At 41.4% G+C, this 26797-nt stretch overlaps 1 protein-coding gene across 18 annotated transcripts in view; it reads right to left on the bottom strand.

Annotated features, from left to right (window-relative positions):
- SORBS2 (sorbin and SH3 domain containing 2) overlaps nt 1-26797 on the bottom strand; it is a 200995-nt gene that overhangs the window by 117970 nt on the left and 56228 nt on the right. The window lies entirely within an intron of this gene.

Below are 26797 nucleotides of genomic sequence, written 5' to 3'. Positions count from 1 at the left end.
CATATCCTGGGCCCCTAACAGTATCTGGCCCATAATATTTGCTCAGTAAATATCTGCAAAATAAAGATCTCCTCACTTACAGACATGTAGGGATGACTGTCATTATAGTTTGTCAAGGAGAAAGAACCCAGCAGAGACCCCTGAGAACTTCCCTTATTTGTCCACTACACTCCTCCCCTTGGTTTTTTTCTAGGTTATCTAGGACCTTTCTTTCCAAGTTCTTCTTGGACAACCATGTGTAATGGTGTCCCGAGACATTTTCCGTGTCTTCTGGCACATACCACATAGGGCTCTCTGGATGGTTTAGAGGTTACAGGCTTATGAATCCACAAGTACTCCTGAAAATCACTGACACATAATTGAGGTGATATTTCGGCAACTGGCATGATGGTTTCATTTGAATTGTGAAGTGTGTTTAAGAAATTATTGGGATCACTGTGTATCTATACTAGTTATGACAATGCTATACTAGCTAGATTGATTTAACTAATACTGAATCATTGATTTATAGCATACATTTTAAATAAAGTATCTTTATTGTCTGAACCCTAAACACTGACATGACCTGTGATTTTGTTTTTTTTCAAGAGGCAAAGATGAATAACAATATTTTTCTCAGAAAAATATAGGCTGTTTGTATCTGTCTCACCAATCCTTATCCCAATCAAAATTAGACTACCAAAAAGAAAAACAAACAATTCCTTTACTCTTTTACCTTGCAATTCTTTGTAATACCACGTAAGTGGGACTGATCGCAACAGACAATACTTGTTACTGCTTTTGGAAGGCTCGCTCAAGTGTATAAAAAACTGGATAAATCACAATCCTTGGTTTATGACAAAATCTTATCACAGATGTATTTCCTTCCTTCCTCCCTCCCTCCTTTCTCCTCTTCCTTCCTTCTCACTAGGAATCCACAAACCCACCACCTAAAACAAGATATGGACCTTGATAAATCCTACATCTAACCAGACAGGCACCACCATTACCAACCCCCGCCTCCCCCACTTGAAGGAGCCATCATCCTGAATCCATCTTTATCGTCCTCTTGCTTTCTTTTTACATGGCTTACTTATCTCTACATATCTTCCTAGAATCATGTTTTAATTTAGTTGTTTTCATCTTCATAATGATCTCATTGTACTGTATATATTACTAAGATTCATCCATTATGCTACTTATTCCTACGGTTTCATAATTTCTATATTAAACATTGTCTCCTGTATAAGACTGCCTTGTGTGAACACACAGCTTTTACGTGTACTTTCCCACTGAGGGGCATTTGTGTTGTTCCAGTGCTACCATGAATATTATGTACGTGTTCTCTATTACTTCCCTAGTTAATTAGCTGTTTCTCAGAGAACCTAAATGATATGATAGCCTGTCCTTAAAAAGTACTTTCTATGTGCTGGAAACTGTCATAAAAGCATTTATGCACATATTAACCCACTGAAGCCCCATAATAACCCAACGAGACAAATATCACTGTTACCTTATTGTGCTGATAAAAAAGCTGAGACACAGAAAAGACAAGAAACTTACCTAAGGTCACAGAGCTATTATGTAGCAGAGTCAAGCTTGGGAGCCCAGGCAGTTTGGCTTCAGAGCATGTGTTCTTAAATACTGCATTATAATGTCTTTCCTAGGTCGAAGAACTTGAATGATTACAACATTTTATAACATGTAACTTGGTGACCGACCAAAACTTGAGTATAGGACTGTCATCTGGATTGATCAATGTATGCTATGCCCTTCAATAAGCAATACTGAAAACGCTCATATATATTACGAATATCTTAAAGCTAGTTGTAATATATATATATAATATACAAACTTTGCCTATTTACTTTTACCATAGGCACAAGCATCTTTTCAAATTTGTTTCAATAGGCTGACTATGGTTTTTGATGTTGAAGGTGTCACTGCCTGATGCCCCCGACCCAGTGGTGGGGGTCTTTTTTGCTTTTCTCACTGCTGAGCATCACCCACAGAACACTCCGGGCCCACCTTTACTCCCATCTAAGGAGCCCTGGCTCCTTCCAGGCTCTAGGGCTAAGGGCACAATCTGGGTCCTGGGTGCCACTCCCAAAATCAGATGACAAGTTCAAGGCAGAGGTAACCTGGATTCTCATTCCCCAGGAGGAGATGTGTCTAGACTAACAGCATGAAAGTGTATTAATTGGTAAAGTAGAATCCATAAAAATGTATGAAGTTGTGGTAAACATATGAAGCATGTCTCTCATTAGGGGTATATATATATATATATATAACTACATAATAACTCATAATAAATAAATTTGGCCAAGAAACTATATTTTCATAAAAAACCTGTTGCTGTCGAGTAGATTCCAACTCATAGTGACCCTATAGGACAGAGTAGAACTGTCCCATATGGTTTCCAAGGGGCATCTGGTAGATTTGAAGTGCTGACCCTTTTGGTTAGTAGCTGTAGCTCTTAACCCCTGTGCCACCGGCATTTCCATATTGTCATAGATATATGCAAAATATAAAGACAAGAAGCCTACATGGCATTTGTTTACTTTGCCAGGACCAAAGTCATTATCAGAGCTACTCTTCGTGGCTCCACTAATTTTTTGTTCATCCTGATTCTGAATGCTTAGTCTCAAGAGGAACAGAGAGATGGATGTGTCATATTTTAGTTATAATCACAGGAACAAAACAAATGAAATCATTTTATTCAGCTGAATGAACCTTATAAAAAGTAAATTACTTCATATATATTTGGCAAAATGCTAATTAGCTATTTTGAGTTTTTCCTGGAATGATCTCACCCATTCTTTCCACTCTCCATTACACCCACTTCCATCTCTCTCCCTTCCCAGGGCCTTCCTGGTCATGCCATAAAATAGGAGAGAGATAGAGAAAGATTTTGATGACCTTCCAATCATTAAGACAAAGGAAAAAGGGCCCCATAAAAGTGAGCATCTTTATAAGGTACAAATAAAATGCTTTCAAGACAGCTGAATATTATCATTATTATTGCTTTTAAAGTCTATTATCTTTTAAAATCTGAACTAGAATATTACTTCCTGATTTCCAAACTTTAGATACATTTATGTGTCTGTCTCTCTCTCTCTTTCCATGTAGATTTCCAGTTTTTTTTTTTTTTTTAGTAGGCATCAATATTTCACATATGAGCCGAGGTGATTACGTATAAACTGTTGAATTCCCCTATTTGTCAAGGATTTTAATTCAGTTCTTATGAACAGAGAGCTCTTCAAGTTTTTTTTTTTAAAATAACATAAACTAAGTTTACAATAAAGAAACTTCCATTTTGCTGAAACTAAATGACGGGTTTAAAAATAAGACTATATAACTTTTATATTGAGGTAGAATAGTGATTGGTGACTTTTTTCTCTTGTGTTCCAAGTGTTCTATAATGCATTTTTGTTACTTTTTAAAAGAGGTGAAAATAAGCCTGTAAGTAAATTAAAGCACACACGCACACACACACACACACACTCCTCTACATAAAGGACTAAGCCCTGAGATACGGCAGAAAATTTTACTTTTCCCTAAATATAAGCAGTTATGCCTCCTTCAATAGCTGTGATCACCTCAATAACCCGATTTCCCCTTATCTAAAATCCCACTGGCTTGCTTTCCAAGGTTCAGTTCAAGCCCTTCCGTATCTCCCCACCTTGCCCCATCACCTGTATCTTTGCATTTTTATAGGTGTACCACAGGTGCCACTCACCTGACACTGAATCATAAACCCTCTTGCCACATTGCTGATGTCCCTGGTGCTCTATGTAACTTATTACACGTATTGCCGTTCTAGGCACATTATAAGAACCTTGAGGGGAGACAAAAAGTTTTAGACTCAGTTTTCTCATCTGTAGAATGAGGAGGACTGATTAAGAGTTACGGCTGCTAACTAAAAGGTCAGCAGTTGGAATCCATCAGCCAGCTGCTCCTTGGAAACCCTATGAGGCAGTTCTACCATGTTCTGTAGGGTCGCTATGAGTTGGGATCAGCCCGACGGCAACAGGTTTGGTCTTTTCTTGGTAGACCTCTAGTTGTACTAACATCAGCCTTCCATGATTCTTGTTTTCCAGCCTGAAAGTCCCCGGTAATAGCTTAGTTTTGCCTTCACACAACTTTCCCCAACTGAGACATTTTGAACTTAACTAGAAGACCCTCAGTCTTGAGGACTGCTGGCTGTGGATGTCCTATTGTTTTTGTCTTGGGACATACTACAACAACAGCATGTTACTTCAAACTTACTATTTACGTAATTCTTTAATAGACACAAGGAATTTTTTATTGTCCACTGAGTGTGTCAGATGGGCCCTGGTGGCGCAGTGGTTAAGTGTTTAGCTGCTTACCAAAAGGTCAGCATTTCGAGTCTACCAGCCATTCCTTGGACACCCTATGGGGCAGTTCCACTCTGTCCTATAAGGTTGCTATAAGTCGGAATTGACTCGACAGCCAATGGGTTTTTTGAGTGTGTCTGAGTTGTTTTATTTTATATTAGATCTACATTTACTCCAAAATCTCAAGGTGGATTAAATGTGTTTTCCCCTATATCAAATTCATTTTTCCTGCATGAGCCTGTATTTAGATTATGGCCACTAGATTCCAGAACTGAAGTATTTGTGTGTGCCTGTGCGTGTGCATGCATGTGTGTTTTGCTGTGTGAGATACATGCTATAGGAGCCCCGTCTTACCAATTACAAAACGCAAGTCGTGTATTAGCGATAGCTATTAATGGTAAAAGTGAGCACAGGCCAGCCTGCTCCCACTCTTCGGGGGAAGTGAGAGGGACACTGCCAGTGGAGCTGTGGAGAGACCGTCTGCCCCATGGAACCTGCAGAAACCCAGCTCTTCGAGTAAACGTTGATATGCTTCCGTGCACACAAGACCGAGTCATAGTTCTGTTAGTAAACTGCAAATAGATACACCCAAATCATAACAAGGGTCCTGCTAATTAGATATTTGAAGCTATTTAAAAACCAATTTATTGACTTCCACGACTACGTAAGATAGTAATTTTATAACAGGTCTAGGCAACTTTTTAATAAAGATACTTAGTTTCTCAAGTTTAAGTAGAACAATTTATAGAAATTTTTAGGTCCAATATTTCAGTTCACATGATCTTTTGCTGTTTAGCATCATCCAAGTGAGTTCTGAGGATTAAGGTGCTTACAAAGATTACTAAGTAGATGAAGCTCTTCTTTCCATGTTCTTACTTCTATCATTCTTTTTGTTGCATTATTTTCTGTACCATGCATGGTAATCTGTTCTACATGCCTCCCAATCAAAATTTCCAAACTTATGTTGGGATTTAGGCAATTATACTTAAAGTAATCACAGAGGAAAATATGAATATATTTGGAAGTGGTGATACTTAATGTAAACTGTATTTATTTGAAGATTCTTAATTTTACTTCCAAATGATCTCTTTATAGTTCTAAAAGGTAATGTCACTTTGATGACTAAAGTACACCTGACCCAAGTCATGGTCTTTTCAATCCCCTCATATACATGTGAAAGCTGGACAGTGAAAAAGGAAGACAGAGAAGAACTGATGCACTCGAATCATGGTGTTGGCAAGAATACTGGATATACCATGGATTGCTACAAGAACAAACAAGTCAATCTTAGAAGAAACACAATAGGAATGCTCCTTAGAAGAAGTGATGGCAGAATTCGTCTTGCCTATTTTGGACATGTCCTCAGGAAAGGCCAATCACTAGAAAAGCACATCCCGTTTTGTAAAATAGAGGGTCAGCAAAAATGAGAGTAACCCTTAATGAGATGAATTTACACAATAGCCACAATGATAGGCTCACATCTACCAAAGATCATGAATCTGGCGCACAACCAGGCAACGTTTCATCCGTAAGGCTGCCATTAGTTGGAGCCAACTTGACGGCAAATAACAACAACAAATTTACTTCTCAGAATGCCAGACTTGGATATCAATTGCCTATTTACAATGAACACTTAGATGTTTAACAGCCACACCAAACTGGCCTCTCAGTCCACCCCACCACCTGCCCTTTCCTCCTATAGTGTTTCACTTCTCTGAAAATAGAATCGTCACTTCTCTTGCATGGAACAAAAACAAGGCCATCGTATCTGACTCATCCATTATCTCATATCCCTTAGTCACATTTATGAGCAAATCCGACCAGCTCTGCCTTCAAAATATAACCGGAACCCAAAGAGTTCTTATCACTTCCCTGCTACCCAGCCTAGTCTAAGAGTGAGCTATTTGAGTAGTGTTATGGTGGTCTTCCTCCTCTTACATCACTGCATTCCGTTGTTGACGAAGGGGTCGGAGTGCTGCTTCTAACATCTTAGAGAAACCTCTCACTCTCCTGCTCAAAACTCCCATCCTGACCGTGGACTGTAGCATTCTGGGCCCTGACTTACGCTATTCCAGGCTCACTGGCCTCCTCATAACTCCCGAACAAGCCATGCCCACACCTATCCCGGAGTTTTTACCTCCGCCCGGAGCACTCTTCCTCTGTATATCCCTAGCTCTCTCCTTTGGTTTTTAAGTCTCTGCTCAAATGCTGGAAACCGTGGTGGCGTAGTGGTTAAGTGCTACAGCTGCTAACCAAGAGGTAAGCAGTTTGAATATACCAGGCGCTCCTTGGAATCTCTATGGGGCAGTTCTACTCTGTCTTATAGGGTCGCTATAAGTCGGAATCGACTTGACAGCAGCAGCAGGTTTGGTTTTTTGGTTTGGCTCAAATGCCACCTTATTGGAGACCTTTCCTGACCACCCCATATAAAATTCCCTCCTCTGTATTTCCCTTGCCCTTTAAATTTTTGCCTCAGAGCACTTTCCACCACCTTTTATCCTACATGTTTGTTTATTATCTTTCTTCTACCACTAGAATACAAGCCCAGAAAAGCAGGGACCTTCACCAGGAAAATGTGATTCAGAGGCAGGAAATTCAGTCATGGGGTGGAGCAGGGGTTCCAGGAGGAGATTTAGCCTAAAGCGAGGTCCAGCCCATAAACGGCATCCCAAGGTGGGACACCGGGCAGAGAGAGGAAGGGATGGGTATTATGCACTGTTGATACCAATCTTTTTTTTTTTTTCCTTTAGGGAATGCAAAGAAATAACCAGCTTTACCTCTTAGGCAGCTGTGGACGTATTGCTGCTATGTACGGGGTGCAAGAGAAAGTCAAAGATGAGCGGGACAAGTCAGCACTTTACCATTTGGCAACAGAAATTCTAATCATTATTATTCGCTAATTGCCCCGCTGTCGTTATATTGCAGCACCGCATAAATTAACACCCCCAGATCTGTGTAACCAGATCACGGTCTTTATGGTTGCCGCATGTTCACACTGAATGCCGTTGTTTGCCTTTGCCATCTTCTCATGCCAACCGAGACAAACATCACAACCTAACTTTGGACTTTGTGGTCATCAATTCCAGACAATTCCACTGCAATTCAGTGAAGCTTGGAACTCACCACCACCGCTGGCGATTTTAGTATTCAGTTCTATAAATGAAACAGGAAAGCTCCCACCTATGTTTAAGAATATTGAAAAGACTGCTTTCTTGGTGATAACAACTTCCATTATTTAATTGGATATATATGCCTGACATCCTTACACTCACTTCCCCTGGGTTTCGTTAAAATTGTGAGCACTGAGGTGTTACCTTATCAGAGTAAGACATTTACATTTTAGCAGGTTGTCTTCAATTTCTTTCCAAAGAAGTAATCTGGAAAACTAGGAGAACTAGCCAGCTAGAGGGTGGGATGTTGTGGGCAGTGTTTTTCAAAGAGCCTCCAAGGGCACCTCTGGCTCCTAGGCCGGACCCGGGCTTGAGACCACTTAGGTGAGACCACTAAGCTGGCATCGCCGCAGAGAATCGTGGCAGATTGCACAACTTAATGTTTATCTATCTTTATTTAAATTTGTTTCAGGCTCAAGATCAAGAGCATAAACACTGAGGCACCTGGGTTCAAAGCCCAGTTCTACCATATCCAGATGTATAACTTCAGACAACTGACTTATCCTGTGTCCAAACCTGGCTGAGTTTCATCCTCTGTCAAGGGGGATAACAATGACGCCAATTCCTTTAGGCCTTTGAGAGGATCTGATGAGCTTATACACATCAAGCGAAGCTCTGGCATACAGTGTTACTACTACTTCTATTAAAAAGTGAATGGTTCTGTTAAAAAATGTTCAGATGTGTGATTAACCAGAACCCAGTTGCCACTAAGTTGGCTCTGACTCATGGAGACCCCATACGTGCAGAGTAGAACTATGGGTTTTCCATAGGGTTTTCAAGCTGTGACCTCTCAGAAGAAAATCACCAGGCCTTTCTGCTTTTGTCTTTCTGAACTGCCAAAGTTTTGGTTAGCAGCCAAGCACTTAGACGTTTGCACCACCCAGGGACTCCTGGTTAGTGGTTGAATAATTTTTATATAATTCATATGGTTAGGGGGCTTTCAATTTGATCTTGAGATCTACTCTAGAATTTTTAATACCCGAACATCAGTAGTATGTGTGTGAATATTGAAATGACTCCCCAATGCAGGCATTCTTTAGAATATCTAGTTCAGTGCAAAATCATTTTGTACTGATAGCTGAATCAGTCAATCACACAAGAAGGATCTGCCCCTTATAGACGCATTATTTAATGCAACTTGGTATGTGACGGTGCTGAGAGGTCCATAATTAGAAATGAAGAGGCATATTTAAGAAGGCCAGACAAGAAAAATGCAGAGACCATCTCACAATCCTTAGCAGCAGTTCTAAAAATGTATTATTTGTTAAATACTATTCTGCATCTTTCTTCATACAATAGACATTTCCTAAAAATTTTACATGTAAATAGATTTTCTTTCGAAATCAGGTTTTATTTTAGAGACACCTGGGAAGTTTGCTATTTAATGAAATCCTATCGCCTATTTGCAAGGAGTTGAATCGTTTATAGGAAAAAAGTCAGTCATCTGCCTGTGGTTGCAATCTGATTTATAACTCTGGGTTTTACACGACAGGTTTGATTAAACTTCAACTTGTAAAAAAAGTTATGGCACACACTGTTCTTACAAATACTGGTCATACATAATATCATGAAAATTTAGAGTTGAATGAAGTATGACAGATTGTTTAAATGTTCAGCTCTCGTTTTGCAAATGAGGAAACACGAGTCTGCAGAGGTAGGGAGGCTTGACTGAAGACATCTCTAGGGATTGCAATGACAGGTTCCCTGTCTCCAAGCCAGAAGCCGGATCCACTAACTCCCACAGCGGTGCCCTTTCTGTGGCTTGGTTAAGAAAAAAACAAACCTGTTGCCATTGAGTCGGTTCTGACTCATAGCAACCCTACAGGACAGAGGAGAACTGCCCTATAGGGCTTCTAAGGCTGTGAACTGATTCAGTAGGTCTGGGGGTGGGTTCAGAGAATTTGGATTTCTAACAAGTTTCCAGGTGATGCTGACGCTTCCTGTTCAGGGACCACACTTTGAGGGTCATGGTCCCAGGATAAGAATATTAAAAAGTATATTTGATGAATGAAAAGTGGATGTGTTCCCTTTGGGGTCCCTTTCTTGCCCTTGGCATTCATTCAAGTGAATCCTTTAGTCAGGTTTTACCTTTTTATAATTTCTTTTTAAGGATATGAAATTGATTCTTCTAGAGTCATGTTTGTTTCTTTAACGCACAGATGGCTGAGTAACATACGCGTCGATCATCACACCTTCATTTTGTGTGTTAAAGCCTAAACAAGCAGCAGCTTCTAGTCTGACTCCAACCAGTTTTGACTGATTGGCCCACCAGCTCACCAGACTGCAGGTGCAGATAAGAAGCCCCCTGGGAGAAAAGATCCCGGGAGACAGGCATGCTGTGATGCCGTCCGACCTTATGTGACAGATGTCCCTTTATGTCAGAGTTGGGGAGGCAGGCTTCAGCAAAGGGAAACTGCACGGCAGCAAAATAATTTTGATTACTAGTGACATTTAACTGCAGTTTGATATTTAACAACAACAACAACAACAAAATTATTAAATTCTTCAGTCTCTTCCACATGAAACTCTGTGTGCTTGGGAAATTTTAGCGCCCAGCCTCCCTGTAACATCATCGTAAACAAGCTCGCTGTATCTGCAGGATACTGAAAGAGTTAATGGCCAGTGCAAGAGCTCTGTTGGCTTCAGACTTGAGAGTTGGATGAGCCTGGACTCAGCCACACAAATTATTCCCTGGGAGTGATCTTCAGAGAGTCGCTAAGAGATGACTGGTTTATGTTTTCCTTTGATTACAGGGCATAACCGTCCCACTGTCAAAATGCCACCAAAAAAATGCAGTGGTTGCTTAAGAATAATCTTTTCCCTGGTACTTGCAGTGAGTTATTAAAACCTGGACTGTTCTGCACAAGGGGAGGGCACTATGGTAGCCATGAATATCTACACGGTGAAACCTAAGAATCTGTATCTGAGCAAGGCTAGTATTCCTCCAAGAGTGGCCGGTATGTGACCAGTGTTCAGTACATAATATTTGTTTAATCAAATCTAATGAGATCTTTTAGTAATTCCTTAAACTAATAGCATCATGTATAGGTACAGTGGGTGAATTATGATTTAAAAGGTGGGCTTACATATATATTCAGAAGCCAAGCGTGGATCAATAGAGATTACTTGGTGCAAACGGGGGAGTATGATTAGCTCAACCCTTCGGATTGAGGTAAAATAGAAGTAGACAAGATTGTAACCCTTCTGGACCCAAGACCAGGGCTCATTTCATTATGCCATACTGTCTCCTGAACATAGAGTCGGTTCATACTCGTAGTGACCTTATGCACAATAGACAAGAAAATGTCTCCTGGTCCTGTGCCATCCTCGCAATAGCAGGTATGTTTGAGTCCATTGTTGCAGCCACCGTGTCGATCTATCTCACTGACCCTCATTGATCTCATTTCGCTGACCCTCCACTTTACCAAATATGATGTCCTTCTCCAAGGACTGGTCCCTCCTGACAACATGTCCAAAGTATGTGAGATGAAGTCTTGCCATCCTAGTATCTAAGGAGCATTCTGGCTATACTTACTCACTGACAGCTTTGTTTGTTCTTCTAGGAGTCCGTGGTATATTCAATATTCTTCACCAACACCCTTACTTAAATGTGTCTCTTCTTCTTTGGTCTTCTTTCTTCATTGTCCCGCTTTTGCATGCATATGAGGCAATTGAAAATACCATGGCTTAGCTCAGGCGCACCTTACTCATCAAAGCGACATCTTTGCTTTTAAAGATTTTAAAGAGGTCTTTTGCCAAGATTGCCAAATGCAATATGTCATTTGATTTCTTGACTGCTGCTTCCACGGGTGTTGTTGATCCAAGTAAAATGTAATCCTTGGCAATGTCAATATTTTCTCTATTTATCATATTTGCTTATTGGTCCAGCTGTGAGGATTTTTGTTTTCTTTATACTGATATATAATCCATACTGAAGACTAGTCTTTGATCTTCAGAAAGTGCTTCAAGTCCTCTTTACTCCAGTTATTATATATATACATGTAATTCTTTTTCTATGACAACCAATATAGAGTAGTGATTAAAGTAACAATCTGGTTTAAATCATGGCTTTATTACTTACTAGCTGTGTGACTTAGAGAAAATTACTTAAACCCTCATTTTCCACACCCTCAAAATGGGAAAAATAACAGCACATATCTCATAGGCTCATTGTGAGGATGGAATGAAATCATACATGTAAAGTGCCTGGCACAAAGAAATTATTAAAGAAACGTAAGCCATCATTTTCATTATGATTTACATCATTATGTTATTGCATCCTGAACACAGCTCAACAGCACTCGAGAGTTTAAGAATCAGGCTATGGAACTTGAAAAAGATGGAAATCTACTGATCTAGAAAAAAACAAGTTTAGATAAATAGGGAAACCTAATCGAAGTAGACCAAAGTAGGGAAACCCTGGTGGCATAATGGTTAAAACCTGTGGCTGCTAATCAAAAGGTCGGCAGTTCGAATCCACCAGGCGTTTCTTGGAAACTCTATGGGGCATTTCTGCTCTGTCCTATAGGGTTGCTATGAGTCGGTAATCGACTTGATGGCAGTGGATTTTAATCAAAGCAGAGAAAATTTCAGGAAGCAAAGAGAGAGTCATAGAGGTTTTCTTAAAACCCCTTTCTTTTTCGTTGTTAATTGCCACCTTATTCTCAATGATAGTCACACATTTGTATGTGTAACTTTCTGTGCACAAGACCACCTAAGTTTATTCCACTTAAAAGCCTCGTGTTGTCCTGAGTGTTATGTAACAGAAAATGCACTTTTCTGGGAATTGAGGGTTTGGGGTTTGGAATTCTGGTCGTTAGCTAGGTGGGTGTCGTTAGGAATCTCTACCTCTGTGAACTTCTGTTTTCTCATTTTCAAGATGAGAGGGTTGGACATTTACATAAAACCAAACCAAACAAAACCCAGTGCCATCGAGTCAAATCCGACTCGTAGTGATCCTATAGGACAGGGTAGAACTGCCCCATAGAGTTTCCAAGGAGCGCCTGGCAGATTCAAACTTCTGACCCTTTGGTTAGCAGCCATAGCACTTAACCACTACGCTATCAGGGTTTCTGGACATTTAGATAAAAATTAAAAAATTATTATTATTTTTTTATTAGATAGGTACCTTAAATTCCAAATTTTTGTATCTTATGTTCTATCTTTATAAGAGTAGGTGTGTGCCATAATGTCCTTTACACGTTAGCTCTAAGCAAACCTGTTGTGTGGAAACCTAGAGTTTTGTTCAGATACAGTTTGGTGATTTATTTTTCCTCTACAAACGATTCCTACAGTCCACACAAATGGATTACGGCATAACATTAAATAGCAAGTTTTGCCCAGTGCCTCAAAAATAGAAACCGATTTTCAAAAACTTCAGCTTGCCTGTCACCTATTGTACAGAGAAAGGTGCACGATAGAGATGTTAAGTGAAGCATTTTGGGAACTACTCTAGAAAATCAGCAAGAAGAGTTAGAAGGAAAACTCAGCTGGTCTGGTGTGGAGAAGCAGCAGGTGTCCAGCCACAGCTCTGGAACTGAAATCCAGAAGGTTCTTTGGAGTACAGGGTAAACAGACTTGCCAGTATTTTTATAGTCTATCAGCCCAGTGTGAAGTGTACACTGTAATTAATTATTAAATGTGATTCGGCTAGGCTGTCTATGCTGACACAATTTAGACACGTTTTTGTCCCTGGCATTGGGTTATCAACTACGTGATATATAGAGTAACAGTTGGAAGGATCAGTTTCAGCAACTTCATCCCTCAGCCTACTTTTTCTTTGTAAATAAACCAGAAAAGGGGAGAAAAAAGGCAAGGGAGAAAGTGTCATGTTTCAAGAACATTTGTCTTGATATTTTAGTGACAAGTTTAATCAAATTAATTATATTTGGCTCTGACGAGCTTCGCATAAGGTGTTACTCTTTAGCTGCAAATGAGTAGGACTTGGCAAGGTGAGAATCGTCCTTCAATTGTTGAAATCATCCAAGAGCAAATTTCTAACCTATGTTTTGAAAGGGAAAGCCCTAGTAATGTGATAAGAAAACTCTTTTTTCATATATCACGACTGGTTTCTGTGGCATGTTTCTACACGTGACACACATAGCTAGCTGTTCTCCAATGCCCAGTCTCTCCTTCTTCCCCTGCAGTGGAAGATTTAGCAGGGCACACAGCTCTAGACAGAATAAAGACTGCATTTATCAGTCTCCCTTGCTGTGTGACCAAATTTTGGCCAGTGGGATGTGTTCACCTCCAAGGGTCATGGTCTTCAAGGGAAGGGGCACACCTTCCACTTCTTCTTTTCCTCCTTTCTGCTGGCTGCAATGCAGGCCTGAGGTTAGGACCGGAGCAGCTATCTTGACCACACAAGAGAAGCCATGTGTTGAGGAAGGTACAGCAATGAATGGAAGGAGCCTAGCTAGGTCTCTGGTAATTGTGGAGCTGCCATACTAGCCCTGGACCACCGATTTGTACTCTGACATGAGTGGGAAATAGTCTCCTCTCCTGTGTAAGCCACTGTCGTTTTGGAACTGTTAACACCAGCTGAGCTTTCATCCCAACAGTTGGAATCCAGCAAATGGAACAATCCTATTAAATTTGTACTTATGCATAGTTACAAGGAGAAAGTCCCCAATTTTATACTAAAATTTATTTTTCTTTTAACTGTCACAGGATGAGCAAAATGTTGGCCAGTAAACCTATTCCTGGTGGTGGTACAGCCCAGTCACTGGTGTCCACGCAGTTGCCTTCTCTTCAGTAGTCCCAGGTCTATTCTTCCTGCACCTCTTTCAGAGTTCTTAGTTTTCTTTCTTTCTTTTTTCCTTCCTTCCTGCCACCCTCATCTCTCCTCTTTTTCTTCATATTCACTCATTTTATTTATGAACGTCTTATCATCTCTCTTGGACTATAAGTTCCTCAGGGACAAGACCTATGTTCCATTGTTTTCTATCTCATAAGCTTAATACAGTGCTTTTCCCATAAAAAGTTCTTAGTGAGCCATTGTTAAAAAGATATTCAAAAGACATGCTCAGCACTGTATTAACTTTTAACATTACCATGCATTTAATTGAGCCTGAAATGAATAATTTAAAAGGAAGTGGTCAAATTAAATGTAGAATTTTTAGTTTCCAGCAGACGTTAGTGACCATTAGCAATAAAAACACATTTAAAGAGGAATTTAAATAAAGTTTTAAGTGATTTACTGTCCCCAAGAAACAGCCTTAGGCACAACAAAGAGCTACACTATATATTTAATAATGTAAGATTTCTAAACCTGTAAGAATAAAGCATTTAAAAACCAATATTTATTCTCTTATTATTTTCATTAAAAATTATCTGAAGGCAAAGAAAGCCCAAAACCATAAAGGGCCAGCAAGACAAATATCTGCGGAATGCCTGATAGGAAAGGAACCAATTTATTCCGAGATTTAGAAAATCTATTGGAAAAAAAAGTCACCAATTCCTCCTTTTTTTCCTCAAATTATTCATTTTTCCTGAGTTGATATTATAAGAGCATTCTCTACAATTGACAAGATTGCACAACAAAATGATGCATCAAGTTGTATTTCACCTTGTACATAATGCATTCAGTATTTGCAGTACAGAAGTACGGACTGTGTTAAGGTTGTTAGACATTTTCTAAAAAAAATTCAGAAATGTATCTCGCCACAAAAACTTTGATGAATCTAATAGGGTGAGCCTGGGTCCCTTACTTTCCTGAGTAATGTAAATGGCTAATGTACTTGACTGCTAACTGAAACGTTGACAGTTGAAGTTCACCCAGACATGCCTTGGAAAAAAGGCGTGGATTTCTACTTCTGAAACACCAGCCTTTGAAAACCTTAAGGAGCGCAGTTCCACTCTGACACACACGGGGTCGCCGTGAGTCGGAGTCGACTGCACAGCAACCCACACTGGTCATCGATCTTAAATGAAAACTGCACCAAGTGCCAGAAGACATTTTGTTTATTATTCTTTGATTTTGAGACTTACAGAATGCACTTACGGAATTTAAAAAACGATGTTTCAGATATCACCCCCAAAGAATGAATTGCTATTTTTCACAGCTGAGGTGAAGATAGAACCTACTCCTTGGAGTGAGTCATGTGGGATAAGGAACCTTGAGCCCCGGCTTTAAGAGCTGCAGTTCTAGCCAGGGCTCCAACACTTGTTATCCTCACGGCCACAGGTACTTCCCTGGGCTTTGCTTTTCTCACCTGAGCAGCAGGGATGATAAAAAAATTCCTCATCTGCTAGCTCATGGGGATTTTCAGAGGAAACCGTGAGATCATCTGTGACAAAGTACACGATGAACAAAGAGTAAGACATGGTGAGAGCTAACTTCCTTATTCCCCTTGTTTTTTTCACTCTTTAAGTATGCGGTGAATGTTTGATCTGTTATCTGTTTGTGGACAAGATCACCATGGTGATTGACTCTTTGCCCTAACTTTCTGAAAGAACCACACAACAGGTAGCCATGACCTTCTTTTGAAGCTTGGGTAAGCAAACATTCTAGAGCAGCCAGTGAAAGTTCTGCCCTCCCCTTTTGTCACATTCCGTTGGAATTTTGATCCAGATAGGAACTGCAAACAGAATTGGTGGCCAAACACGATGAAGAAAGAAATTGTTTTGGTATACCGAAAGATGAACCCTAGACCACAGTTTCAAAGAGCCAAACATTTGGCCATAAAGTGGAAGAAGAAAATACCCAGGTTTTCTGCCTTGAAAAATGGTTTCCATGTTAATATGCATTGGGAAAAAAAGAGAGAGAGAAAACAAAATCTGTTTTAGGAGAATAAAATCAGTTACTTGAGGAATGTCACTGCTCCTGAGGGCTGAGGTTTTCCTCTTAGAAATTACAGAGTTTGTTCATGTGAGGTTATAATTTTTCTCCAAAACAATCTTCTCAATGTGGAACAAAATGTAGTAAGGGAGAGACAATGGGAAGCTCTTCTGATTGTAGCCAAAACAATAATTTAAGCTCCAAGTCATTATATAAATAAACACCACTGATACCTGTTAAAGGGTCATGAGTTCTCAGAGACGTTAGAATAAATCAAACTTCAAAACAATCCAGCAGAAATAAATGGAAAAAAACCCCGAAAAACACACATTATGTTACTGAACCCAGACAGGACGATGCAACAGCTGTGATCGTGTATAAGCTTCAGCCACTTCTCTGGAGAACGGTGTCAGGGATATATGTGTTACTTTTTGAATATTGTTAAAACAAATAGGAAAAACATTCATGAAACTGTAATAAGGAAGACGATTTCTCAGTTCTTCGGATCTAAAATGATTCTTCGGTATGAATTAACTAAGGGCAATTATATTTACTTTAAATTATTATTATCCATCTGGTATTTAATTAGAAAGTGGCATTTTTTGGAAATCTTTTTCGGCAATTTATTCTAATTGTGTTTAACATGAAGCAGCTGTCTTGCCTTTCTGGATATTTTTGGAAGCACGAAAACCCTGAATATCACTTCAGCCTTTACAGAATCGGACTCTACAACGATTTTCAACAAACGGATGGGATGCTAGAAGTGCTCACTCATCTATGCCAAAGAATTTGGAAGACAGCTACCTGGTCAACTGACTGGAAGAGACCCATATTTATGCTCATGCCAAAAAAAAGGTGATCCAATGGAATGTGGAAATTATCAAACAAGATCATTAATATCACAGGCAAGTAAAGGTTTTCGGAAGATTATTCAAAAACAGTTGCAGCAGGACATCGACAGGCAACCGATGGAAAGGCATTCAAGTGTGTAGATCACAATAAGTTATAGATAATCTTTCGAAGAGTGGGAATTCCAGAACACTTAATTGTGCTCATGGAAACCTGTACGTAGACTAAGAGGCAGCTGTTCAAACAGAACAAGGGGATACTGTGTAGTTTAAAATCAGAAAATGTGTGTAAGGGTTGTATCCTTTCACCATATTTATTCAATCTCTATGCCGAGCAAATAATCTGAGAATCTAGACTGTACGAAGAAGAACACACCATCAGGATTGCAGGAGGATTCATTAACAACTTGCAGTATGCAGATGACACAACCTTGCTTGCTGCAAGTGAAGAGGACTTGAAGCACTGATGAAGATCAAAGGCTACAGCGCTCAGGATGGATTACACCTTAATGTAAAGAAAACAAAAGTCCTCACAACTAGGCCAATAACCAACATCATGACAAATGGAGAAAATATTGAAGTTGCCAATGATTTCATTTTACTTGGATCCACAAGCAATGCCCATGGCAGCAGCAGTCAAGAAATCAAACGACGTATTGCACTGGACAAATCTGTTGCAAAAGACCTCTTGAAAGTGTTAAAAAACAAAGATGTCACTTTGAGAACTAAGGTGTGCCTGACCCAAGCTATGGTATTTTCAATGCTTCATATACATGTGAAATGGACAATGAATAAGGAAGACTGAAGAATTGATGCCTTTGAATTATGGTGTTGGTGAAGAACACCGGAAGAATGAATAAATCTGTCTAGGAAGAAGTACAGTCAGAATGCTCCTTAGAGGCTGGGATGGCTAGTAGGCATGTGATCAGGAGGGACCAGTCCCTGGAGAAGAACATTATGCTTGCTAAAGTAGAGGGTCAGTGAAGAAGAAGAAGACCCTCCATGAGATGGATTGACACAGTGGCTGCAGCAATGAGCTCAAACATGGCAATGATTGTGAGGGTGGTGCAGGACCAGGCAGTGTTTTGTTCTGTTGTGCACAGGGTCACTATGAGCTGGAACCGACTCAACGGCACCTAATAGCAACAACAGGAACACTGCAGTGAATCAGGTCCTGGCATCTGACTGGCGATAAAAAATAATCAGGAACGGCTCCTAAGTGATTCTGTGTCGGAATTTTGAGAAAGCTCGTTGAAAAAGCAGTGCTTGGAGAGCCCCTACGAGTCCCTCTGCTTCATCCCTTTATCCCGGCCCTAGAACACTGTCTACTTTCTCCCTTCACTAAAGGCCGAAGCTGTGATTGTACGAGGAGTTGGTAGTGAGTACCTACTAACCAGAAGTACCTGAGCTTTTCTTAAGATCCTTTAATGTTACCCAAAATCCTACCTGAAGTGCCTAGGAAAATAACCAGTTTTCTAAGACTCAGTGTAATTTTGTTTTGCTTAATAGTTGAAATGGCCAGAGCTGAATTCAGATCCTAACAGCGGGGAGAAGAAATTACAAGTCTCAGAAACGCTAAAGGTATATTGTATTTTGCACAACACCTTGGCCATGGAGGCGGGCACCTGAAAAAACACAGATGTTTTCTGGCTAGCACAGCAGCAACGCCTTCGCCGAAAACACAGAGACGAGAACTCTTTGGCTTCATCTGACTTAAAGACTTTGAAAACAGTTTTCCACTTTTGGAGAATAAGTGTGAATTCAGCTTGTATTATGGGTTACACAAAAGAGGGTATGTTTTAATGAGCTGAAGCTTAAGCAGCATGCATTAACAGGGCAATCTATTTCCACGAGGATCATGAGAAAATACCTCTGAGAAAGTAAACTCTTAAGGTGAGCGGGGAAGAAAAGAAATATCTAATACAGCTGAACAAGTGTCTGTAAGGACCCCTGTGGTGCAATGGTTAAGCACTTGGCTGTGAACTAAAAGATCAGTGGCTTGAACCCACCAGCAGCTCTGAGGGAGAAAAGACCTGGCAATCTGCTCCTGTAAAGATTACAGCCTAGGAAACCCTATGGGGCAGTTCTACTCTGTCACGTGGGGTCGCTATCAGTCACCATCGACTCACACATACACACACAAATACAGCTGTGCCAGTGTGTTCCAACACCCGGTAAAAGTTGAGACACTGATCTGCTCTAAGCACTACTCTGATTCTCTTTCTAGCCATTTCCTCGGACTCTGTCCCAGTGTTGGTTAAGACATACAGGCTTTGAGCGCTGGAGGCTTGGGAGTGTGTCTGACCCACCCTGGAAATATTACAACTTGTGGAGTTTTGCAATGCTTCCTTCTTACGCATGCATCTTCCTAGTTCAGTTATGTCTGCCCGGCCCGGGAAGGAAAAGCCCCTTTCCCAGTCACAGAGAGGACCTGAGCTCGCTTCGGCGAATGTCAAGGTCTTGGGCTCATACATCAACTGTAGTATTTGTTCACAGGCTCCAGGGCCCTCACAGCTCAGTATTTTCAGTCACTTCACTTACTTTTCACTCTTCTTGATCTGACAATACACAAAGGGCAGATTCCTAGGAAGGAAAGATTTTCAGCGTTTTCTGTGTATCCTTGTTAGTAGCTGATTCTGCAAGCTATCCTGCTGCTATTCCGTACGTCAATTCCTGTACAGCTGGACGGCGGGAAGCAGCTTCAAGGTTATAATAAATTACCCTTTCATTGTTCCAAGTGGAGTAAATGAACCAAGGAGCTTAGTATTAAAAAGATCTTGGGTTTCTTGACTTAAATATAACCTCTCATTTTCTCCTAGGCTTTGCTCCCCGCCCCCTTTTTTTTGAGGCTTTTTTTTTTTAAGATGTTTGAAAGTTTTAGGGAAAAAAAAAAAAAACTATCCCAGTAAATTTAGACCTTAAGCTGTGCTGGGACAACTTTTGCATGTTTTTACTGAATACTTGGAATATTTTCATGAACAGAGTAAAAAAAGAGAAAGGAATGAGAAGCTAGTTAATAGCCTTCGTATCTACGAGAAGGAGCTAGTTATTCCCAAAAATCAGTCGTTTTCTGGGGTGCTGCAATAGTTGCCAAACTGACCTCTGAAATAGTTTTCTAATGAGCTATCAGATGATCACATTCCTAGTTTGTCTTTGACTCAAGTGGACACGCCACCCTTGACTTTACCACCGTGCTTCACTGTCTCACAGAGTGGACATGCCACCCTTGACTTTACCACCGTGCTTCACCATCTCACAGAGTGGACATGCCACCCTTGACTTTACCACCGTGCTTCACCATCTCACAGAGTGGACATGCCACCCTTGACTTTACCACCGTGCTTCACCGTCTCACAGAGTGGACATGCCACCCTTGACTTTACCACCGTGCTTCACCATCTCACAGAGTGGACATGCCACCCTTGACTTTACCACCGTGCTTCACCATCTCACAGAGTGGACATGCCACCCTTGACTTTACCACCGTGCTTCACCATCTCAGAGTGGACATGCCACCCTTGACTTTACCACCATGCTTCACCATCTCACAGAGTGGACATGCCACCCTTGACTTTACCACCGTGCTTCACCATCTCACAGAGTGGACATGCCACCCTTGACTTTACCACCGTGCTTCACCGTCTCACAGAGTGGACATGCCACCCTTGACTTTACCACCGTGCTTCACCATCTCACAGAGTGGACATGCCACCCTTGACTTTACCACCGTGCTTCACCGTCTCACAGAGTGGACATGCCACCCTTGACTTTACCACCGTGCTTCACCATCTCACAGAGTGGACATGCCACCCTTGACTTTACCACCGTGCTTCACCATCTCACAGAGTGGACATGCCACCCTTGACTTTACCACCGTGCTTCACCATCTCACAGAGTGGACATGCCACCCTTGACTTTACCACCGTGCTTCACCATCTCAGAGTGGACATGCCACCCTTGACTTTACCACCGTGCTTCACCGTCTCACAGAGTGGACATGCCACCCTTGACTTTACCACCGTGCTTCACCGTCTCACAGAGTGGACATGCCACCCTTGACTTTACCACCGTGCTTCACCATCTCAGAGTGGACATGCCACCCTTGACTTTACCACCGTGCTTCATCATCTCAGAGTGGACATGCCACCCTTGACTTTACCACCGTGCTTCATCATCTCAGAGTGGACATGCCACCCTTGACTTTACCACCGTGCTTCACCGTCTCACAGAGTGGACATGCCACCCTTGACTTTACCACCGTGCTTCACCATCTCAGAGTGGACATGCCACCCTTGACTTTACCACCGTGCTTCACCATCTCAGAGTGGACATGCCACCCTTGACTTTACCACCGTGCTTCACCATCTCACAGAGTGGACATGCCACCCTTGACTTTACCACCGTGCTTCACCATCTCAGAGTGGACATGCCACCCTTGACTTTACCACCGTGCTTCACCATCTCAGAGTGGACATGCCACCCTTGACTTTACCACCGTGCTTCACCGTCTCACAGAGTGGACATGCCACCCTTGACTTTACCACCGTGCTTCACCATCTCAGAGTGGACATGCCACCCTTGACTTTACCACCGTGCTTCATCATCTCAGAGTGGACATGCCACCCTTGACTTTACCACCGTGCTTCACCGTCTCACAGAGTGGACATGCCACCCTTGACTTTACCACCGTGCTTCACCATCTCAGAGTGGACATGCCACCCTTGACTTTACCACCGTGCTTCACCATCTCAGAGTGGACATGCCACCCTTGACTTTACCACCGTGCTTCACTGTCTCACAGAGTGGACATGCTACCCTTGACTTTACCACCGTGCTTCACCGTCTCACAGAGTGGACACGCCACCCTTGACTTTACCACCGTGCTTCACCGTCTCACAGAGTGGACATGCCACCCTTGACTTTACCACCGTGCTTCACCGTCTCACAGAGTGGACATGCCACCCTTGACTTTACCACCGTGCTTCACCGTCTCACAGAGTGGACATGCCACCCTTGACTTTACCACCGTGCTTCACCATTTCACAGAGTGGACATGCCACCCTTGACTTTACCACCGTGCTTCACCATCTTACAGAGTGGACACGCCACCCTTGACTTTACCACCGTGCTTCACCATTTCACAGAGTGGACATGCCACCCTTGACTTTACCACCGTGCTTCACCATTTCACAGAGTGGACACGCCACCCTTGACTTTACCACCATGCTTCACCATCTCACAGAGTGGACATGCCACCCTTGACTTTACCACCGTACTTCACCATCTCACAGAGTGGACATGCCACCCTTGACTTTACCACCGTGCTTCACCATCTCACAGAGTGGACATGCCACCCTTGACTTTACCACTGTGCTTCACCATCTCAGAGTGCTGCAGGGGGGGCTTCCTAAACCCTAGCCCAGTTACGTCACCCCCTCCTCTAAAACTTTCCAAGAGGCCAGTTCTAATGATCTAGTGAGATATCAAGGCCACCCCACGATCTGACGACATTCTCCCTTTTCTGTCTCATTTCCACCTTATCCCTCTGTTCCACCACGCCTACCTGCTCTTCCTGAAATCCACCATGGACTCTCACACTGTTCCTTCAGTCTCAGTGTACAATCCTCCCAACCTTTTTATCTACCCAAATCCCACCCATCCATCAGGGCTTTCCTCCCTCTGAACTAATCACTCTTCATTTTTATGTTCTCAGAACACTCTGCTCTGGCTAATGCTAGAATATTTATTTCATTCATGTCTGTCTGCCCCTCACACTGTGACTCTGGGGGCCTAAAGGATAATTTCTTTTTTGTCTATCTGTCTCCACTGCTGCCGGTTCAGCACTTTGAGCATCCTACATGCTCGGTACGTTTAAAACAAATAAGCTTGTGTTGCCAGTTTACATTTTAACAAGAGCTTTCTTTTTAGTATTACAGTAAATCTTTGACTAGTTCCATAAATAGATTTAGACAGATCTATTTTCAAGCATTTCTCTTGTTAATATTTACATTGAACTTCAGCCTTTCGTGGGTCAACAGCTACAAACCATCATAACCTTCTATAAACCAGTAGTTACAAAAGGGTGGGAACTATCCTGTGAATAGCACTGTGCTGCAGAGGTTCTGGTCTAGAATTATCACTACTAGTGCTGGGTTTTCTAGCTAATCATTTGCATTCAAAATGGAAGCTGCATTTGACAAAACTGCTAAGCATGGGTCTCTGGTACCTACCATGTGGAATTCTATTCCAGAAGGTCCAAACATACAGGTCATCCAACATAGCATCCCAACACATGTTCTGGCATAGCTTCCTTGAGGAAGCACTTGGCTGCTAACTGAAAGTTTAGCGGTTCAAACCTACCAGCCGCTCCATGGGAGAAAGGTGTGGCAGCCTGCTACTGTAAAGATTTACAGCCTGGGACCCATGTGGGGCAGGTCTAATATGTGCTATAGGGTCACTATGAGTCGGAATTGACTCAACGACAAAGGGTTTGGAGGCTCAATTTCCTCCTCTATAAATTTGGGAATAACAACTTTGTGGTAAGAGTCAAAGAGATAATCAAAATTCTCACTTAATGCCTGGACGGAGGCAATTGATTGTTAAGTACTAGCTATCGTTGTTGTTTTTGTTGCTCTTACAGTACTTGCTACTTGTTGTTGTCGTTGTTAGGGGCTGACGAGTCGGCTCTAACTCAGAGTGACCCCTCGTACAACAGAAGGAAACACTGCCCGGTGCTACACCATCCTCACCATCGTTGGTTGTTAGGGGCTGAGGAGTCGGCTCTAACTCAGAGTGACCCCTTGTACAACAGAAGGAAACACTGCCCGGTGCTACACCATCCTCACCATCGTTGGTTGTTAGGGTCTGAGGAGTCGGCTCTAACTCAGAGTGACCCCTTGTACAACAGAAGGAAACACTGCCTGGTGCTACACCATCCTCACCGTCCTTGGTTGCTGCTTTTGAGCCCATCTTTGCAGCCACTGTGTCAGTCTATCTTGCTGAGAGTCTCCCTCCCTTTCTTTGACCCTCTACTTGCTACTATTTGCTACTACTAATTTCAGGCTCATTACTGTCCTTTTAATTGTGTTCTATCAAATAAATTATTGCAATCATCTTTCAATTGATTTTCTTGTGTCTAGTCCTCCTTCCAATCTCTCCCTCTTTTAAAATTCCATTGAGGTTGTTGCAATTTCAGCAATGTTGAACTGTTGCCATGTTTTAAAAAGGACCAGTGACTTTGCATTATCTATTTGGAAAAAATTCCAAACCAAGCTTACTACAATACGGTCCCAATCTAATTTTGAAAGAGTTATGCTCTATTTCCTTTTCATATTCTGTTCTTTAGTCATACTGGACTTTTTGCTGCTCCTCTTTATACGAGTTTTGTGATCTAGCCTTTGTTAGGGCTCAATTAGCACATTTTAACCAGGCACCTACCATTTGTCAGATATTGTCCTGAGTCTTAGGAGTGCCAAGATAATCAGAGCAAGTTCCTTTCTTCCAGGAGCACATGACTGGGGTGGAGAGCCAGAACACGGTTGTTAGTTGCCTTTTGTGAGATGTTCCTTCCATTGAGATTACTCCCTCTAAAACCACACACGTTCTTGAAGTCCCATCTCAAAGCAGCCCCCTAGAAGCCTATGTAAGCTTCTCCCTCATTTCAATGAATATGTTACCTTATCTGCACAACTTAACGGTTCTTATCTTATACCATAATTATTTGTGTTCGTGTTTTCTTGAGGGCAGGGATTATGCTTTATTCACACTTGTATTCTCTATTGTAGGTTACATGTGTACAATATTTGCTGAATATGAAAGGAATAGAATTTGACTTTAAATAGAAAAAAACACAAGGTTTTCATGGATCACTCATTTAAAGACCTATCTTCCAGAGAAACTTAATCTAACAAAGCTTACACGATATAAGATTTGTACTACTTAAGCTGAAGAGATGATAGTTTTGGAATCCATATTTAAGGAAATATAGCCATATATATATAAATATATTTTAACATGATGAGGCTGAGCTTGAATGCATAAGACTGATTGCTAATTTTCTTGATGTTCTTCTCGTGTACTGTTGTCCTACGAACATACATGTATTGATATATTAGAAAATTATGGAAACTGATACTGGAAAAACAGAAACATAAATATACCATGGGGGGAGCGTGGACTTGGGCCAGGATTTCAGAAACAGAAATAGCAGATGTGTCTAAGAGGAGGGGCTGTTTTTAGCACATTTGGGCATGTATCTTTAAATAGGAGACACATTTCTGGAAGGAACGTGGGGTGCTGTGGGTGAAGTATTGGGTTGCGTTGTTTTATATTTACTTAAGGCTATTTTTTTTATTACAGAGAATCAACAAAATTGTGAGGAGAAAGCAGCATCCAACGAGTTTGGTTTTAGAGACGGTAAGTGCACTTCTAACAGATCCAGGTCCCTGAACAGATGCTCCCGCAGAAGCAGCAGCACCAGGAAGAACACACGTTGCTCCTCTCTTCAGACTCCTTGGCCTTGTTTCCACAGCCACCAAATGCGTCACTCATTTCAATCAACGCTGATGCAGCCCAAATTGCTCAATCAAAGCAAATTATCGTCCCCTCTGAAAAGTGGACAGACCATTAGGAACGGCTGCAGCTAGCACTGACGATCCGATGGCTTCTGTGGCCACAGCTACGGCTAAGCAAATAGCCGTCCGAGTCAGCATGCTGCGTTAACGACTCACCATCAAAGAAATCATACCCACATACAAGCTGAAGTCAGAAGAATTTTAATAAATTCAGTAATCTGTTTTTACCGTACTCTTGTGAAAGAGCATTTATGATTCGCAAAATTTATTTGTCTCAGTGCTTTTGACTGTTTCGCAATTAGTGAAGAAATGAACGATTTTGTTAACAGATTACCAAACTACTCTTTTTTATCAGTCTGGATTAAACAAGAGAGGCCTGAAGAGGTTCACTTCATTTCAATTAGCTCATTTAAATAAATATGTTTTCATTAAGAAACTAGCCTCATTTATCAAGGTTTGTAAACCATTATGCAACAATAAAACCTGACTTCCAAATCGGTCCCGTGATTGGGCTCCTTTTATTTTGATAAAACCAGATAGGCTACACATTTTAACATAAACCATGAGCAACAGATTTGCAGAGAAATAACGAAACCCAAATAAAACACCTGGATCACTTAGTGGCCAGTGTTTGTCGCTGAATCTGCTCCAGAGAGGTTTTATGCTTTCTTTGGTGACTCTCACTAGAATATGATTCACTTTTAAGATAAAACTTACTCTTACGGTGTAATCTTTTATCCGGGGTTGGATGTTGGATGTTAACAAATACTGAAAATATACGTGGTTAATTTCTTCTAATTAGTTTGATTTTTAGTACATCTGTGAAGAACAACTTCTGTGGACATTATTTAGAATGATTTAAAAAACTACCCTCCCCTCCATTAAAGTGTTTACTTTCTGGGTCTGTGGGCTTATCCAACCAGGGCCAGAATAAACCAAACCAAACCCAAGCAAACCCGTTGCCGTCGAGTCAATTCCGACTCATAGTGACACTATAGGACACAGCAGAACCACCAAGCCCTGTTAACGTCCCTCTTCCATTATGGAGCCTGGAAGGTTGAAGGTAATTCCAGGGTCTATGTTCCCCAGA

The sequence above is a fragment of the Elephas maximus genome, chromosome 22 (genome assembly GCF_024166365.1).
Source record: "Elephas maximus indicus isolate mEleMax1 chromosome 22, mEleMax1 primary haplotype, whole genome shotgun sequence".
Classification (NCBI taxonomy): Eukaryota; Metazoa; Chordata; class Mammalia; order Proboscidea; family Elephantidae; genus Elephas; species Elephas maximus.
This window is presented reverse-complemented; position numbering and strand designations above follow the sequence as displayed.